The sequence below is a fragment of the Heteronotia binoei genome, chromosome 19 (assembly GCF_032191835.1).
Source record: "Heteronotia binoei isolate CCM8104 ecotype False Entrance Well chromosome 19, APGP_CSIRO_Hbin_v1, whole genome shotgun sequence".
NCBI lineage: Eukaryota > Metazoa > Chordata > Lepidosauria > Squamata > Gekkonidae > Heteronotia > Heteronotia binoei.
In genome coordinates, this window is record NC_083241.1 from 26,776,217 (window position 1) to 26,780,679 (window position 4,463).

The following is a 4,463-nucleotide window of genomic DNA, read 5'->3' on the forward strand; positions in this document are numbered from 1 at the left end:
ACATTGGCTGTGGCTCTATGATACTTCCTTGGAATACCCAGAAGTGATGCAGAATTGCCAAGTTTCTATGGTAAAACCATAGTGGGAACCTGGTAGTCCTAGCCTGAGTAGCTCAGGGTGAGAGGTGGAACCACCTTTTTCCTTCCTGAATTTAGAAGAGAACACAAAAATACTGGTAGTAACTATATATAGTCATTATATAGTCCAAAAGAAATATTGACAGCAGCCCAGTCTTATATACCAGGGTTCCCCTATGCCTGTAGATATTATTGGAATTTAGAGAATATACCAGGGTTCCCCTATGCCTGTAGATATTATTGGAATTTAGAGAATAGGTAGCAGGCGCCATCACAAAATGGCTGCCATGGTAGGTGGGAGCAGTCACAAAATGGCTGCTATGACAATTTCAAAAATGTTGGATATTTTCAGACCAAGCAACCTTCTATTACAAAGACAACTAGTCCTGAATAGAAACTGCCATGAGTATACATCTTCCTTGCTTGTATCATGGACATCTAGCCTGGCTACCATATGCAATAAATATCCAATAATATCCATATCCAATAAATACTCATTACTGTCACTCATAACAACTCCATTGACTCTGTGACTTGGGAGAAGACTCCCATTTCCTCAAGGGGGAAATGCTGTGCTCTGATTGCAAGATGTAATGCCCTCACAAGAGAAGTGCTTGACACGTTGGCATTCCACACTAGTATTTCATGTTTTGAGTCACCAGTGAACTTAAAAATTGCATGGGGAGAAAGCCGGAAAGGGCTTCTGGAAAACCATCATGGAAGCTCTCTTGGTGGGAACAGGGGTAATGCTTTTGTGGCAGGATGTCTCTAAGGGAATCAGCACCTCTAAGAGGCAATGGAGAAGCAGAAATGCTATTGTAATTGGGGAGGGGGCACAGTTCTGAGGAAGTCATGGATTTCAAAGAAAGCCTCTTTTTGGCAATAGCAGTAATCACCTCCCTCCTTTTCCTTTCATCATCTCCAGTAGAAAGTCTCTCAAGATACTGAAAGGATGCTTTAAGTAGCAGTGTTTTCAAACGTCTCATCCCAGCTGTCACTCCCTGAAAAATCCTCATTTTGATTTTACTTATCCCTTCCTTAAATCACACCTGTGATTCTTTATTCTCATACCATTTTCTGGTGTTTTGTGCAGGGGGGAAAACTATGCATTTCTCATGTTACTTGTGCATCAATATTTCAGCATTATTATATATGTTATAATTATCAGGGTTCATTCTGTAGAAAATGAGGTGATGGAGCTCATTAGCACAACTCATTTGCATATGCCACGCACCCCTGACATCACCAGGTGTACTAAATTATATCAGCTCAGCATCTACCTCAAAATGCTTCTTGAATTATAATTGTCATTTTTTTTAAAAAAACTTACTCCCACTATACTTTTTAAATTACTTTCTCCTATGTGGCCACAGTGGCATGAGGAAAATTTCCATCTGTCTGCTTTACACGTTTTGGTTATTTTCCCTTTTTTTGTGGTGGTGGTGGGGGAAATATTAGAAAAATTGTCAGATCTTCGAGTTCAGCAAAATTCTCACAGGGGGTTTGAACAATGGAGCCCAGAAGCAAGGGTGTGTTTTTTTTGGGGGGGGGGAGGTAAGAAAGAAAGAGCACAATAACGTTATGTTTTGGAACTCCGCTGCTCTGAGCTCCTGCCCAAAATGAGGCCTGATAATTATCATAAATAGATCATTGTTATATATTATATTTCTAAGTGATGTATGTTGTTATTTAAATGTTGTTTACTTACTCTGTAAACTCCATACAGAAAATGTGCAACATCCATTCTATGAGTTTTCTGTTTAGGTATTTACGTCTGTTGGAGTGAACAATATCTGCAGTACAAAGAAGAAGAAAGAAGATCCTGAATGGCACAACAAACTCTAGCTGGACAACGCCATAGAGGGCTTTTCCTTATCATTCTGTAGAATTGCTAATCTTATGCTTTTCTTCTAGAACAGTCTCTCTCACCTGGTAAAGCCAGTAAAGAGTCTTCTCTTTCTATCCGGTTGGTTAGTTCCTAAATAAAACTTTGTTATTTTTACTCAGTTCAATGTCCTGACTGTTCCATAGGCATTTTGCCCCATATCCCTATGGGAACCCAAAGTGGCTTCCAATGTCATTCACTGTTTGCCCATTTTATCTTCCCAACAACAACCCTATGAGGTAGGTACAGCTGAAAATAGGTAGCCCAAGGTCACCTGACACAAGAGTGGGAGTCCAAGCCGGGGTCTGCCAAATCCAGCTCTCTAATCACTGCTACATACAGTCTCTTCACAGTAGAAACTAGTCCCCAAAATCAAGAATGGCCAACAGAGGACAAATATCTTTTTATATTGTTGGTTTTGTAGGAGCTTTGACAGAAATGTGACCAAGAACATTAATAAAAAACCCTATATATATATATATATATATATATATATATATATATATATATATATATATATATATATATATATATACAGGCCTCAGATTCAGTGGGAGCTCACAGGAGCACAGCTCCTGAACCTTTCTGAGAGTCCCACCTCCTCCTTCTGAGAGTTTTGCCTCCTTGTCCATTGAATAGTATCGCAGCTGCATAACAATCCCTGGATGAGCTCCACCATCTATTTCTCTGCAAAACAGCCCCTGTATGTGCGTATATTTATGAGCTCCACCACCTATTTTTCTGCAAAACAGCCCCTGTGTTTGCATCTGCTGGAATGAATAATATCTGGAGTACAAAGAAGAAGAAGAAGAAAGAAGATCCTGAATGGCACAACACCATAGAGGGCTTTTTCTTATCATTCTGTAGAATTGCTAGATAGATAGATAGATAGATAGATAGATAGATAGATAGATAGATAGATAGATAGATAGATAGATAGATAGATAGATAGATAGATAGATGATAGATAGATAGATAGATAGATAGATAGACAGACAGACAGACAGACAGACAGACAGACAGACAGAAAGACAGACAGACAGACAGACAGACAGACAGACAGACAGACAGACAGACAGACAGACAAAAAACAGGAAACATTTGATCATCCCCAACCTTAAATGAGGGAAGGAAGATGGCACAGTATGGCCTAATTTCATCAGCTCTTGAAAACTAAGCAGGGTCAGAACTCGGAAGAGAGACCCCCCAGGGCCATTCCATTCCTTTGCATATTAGGCCACAGGCTTCTGATGTAGCCAATCCTCCAAGAGCTTACAGGGCTTTTATTACAGGGCCTACTGTAAGCTCCAGGAGGATTGGCTATATCCGGTGGGGGGGAGGGGGTGGCCTAATATGCAAAGAAGTTCCTGCTACAAAAGAAGCCCTGGAGGTCCCTAAGGAAGAATCTGCAGAGGAAGGGAAGGGCAAACCACCTCCTCTGTTCACTTGTCTCGAAAGCCCTTTGCTGGGGCTGCCGTAAGTCAGCTGGGACTTGACTGCGCTTGACCTTAAATGAGGCTGAAGCAGAAGACATTTATCAAGAGAGGAAGACAAGAATTGCTTAAGAAAGAGGCGGAGCAGAGAAGGATAATCAGCTGCTTGAAAACTATTAATGTCTCTCCCTCTCTTGCCTGGTTTTTTGGTGCACCTGAGAAATGTAACAGGCAATTACAGTGGCCCAGGGCTTCCTGGATGAAGCCCCCCCCCCCCCCCCAGTATTCACACACAGACATCCATTTGACTATGAAAGAGGAAAATGGTCATCATTTCAACCTGACCTTTGCATACCTAAGCGGCCTGCCAACCCGACACATCTTCCAAAGGAACGCCTGGCACAGCAAGAGATGTTATAATTGAAACAACAAACAGAGTGACACTGAGGAAAAGCGGCCACCATCCTTCGTATTAAAAAAGCGCCCTGGCATTGATTTGCCACTCTCGCCTGTCTAGCTGTTGTGATAATGAACTGATGGAGAAGCTTCTGAAGGCCGGTTAGGAAAACGAACAGTCTGCCTGAATGACTTGTCACAACGTGTTCACAAAATCCCTCCTTGTGTATTTCGCCTTGCGTGTGGTGTGGGAATGCTTGTGAAGTTCCTCTCATCCAGGTTTTATCCTGGATTTCAGAGATGTCAGTCAGTTCCCTGGCTTTGTTCCCCAAGGCGAGCGAGGAATCCTGCATTCTTTCTCATTGACCGATTTCCCACTCGCCTTACGCCACTCTGACACTCCTCAGCAGGGTTTCCCTCCGAATTCACACTATCTGCCCCGGGGCTGCAACTAGAATCGGCTTTTTCACACAGCAAACAGAAACCTCTAAAAAACAGTTTACTGCACAAAAAAGCCGATGCTAGTTGCAGGGCAGATAGTGTGAAATCGGACAGAAGCCCTGTTGTGAAGAGGAGCGTCAGAACGGTGTAAGGTGAGTGGGAAATCGGTCATTTTTTACTTTTGTACACACCTACTTTGCTGGAGTTATCCACTCATGGACACCTGATCAC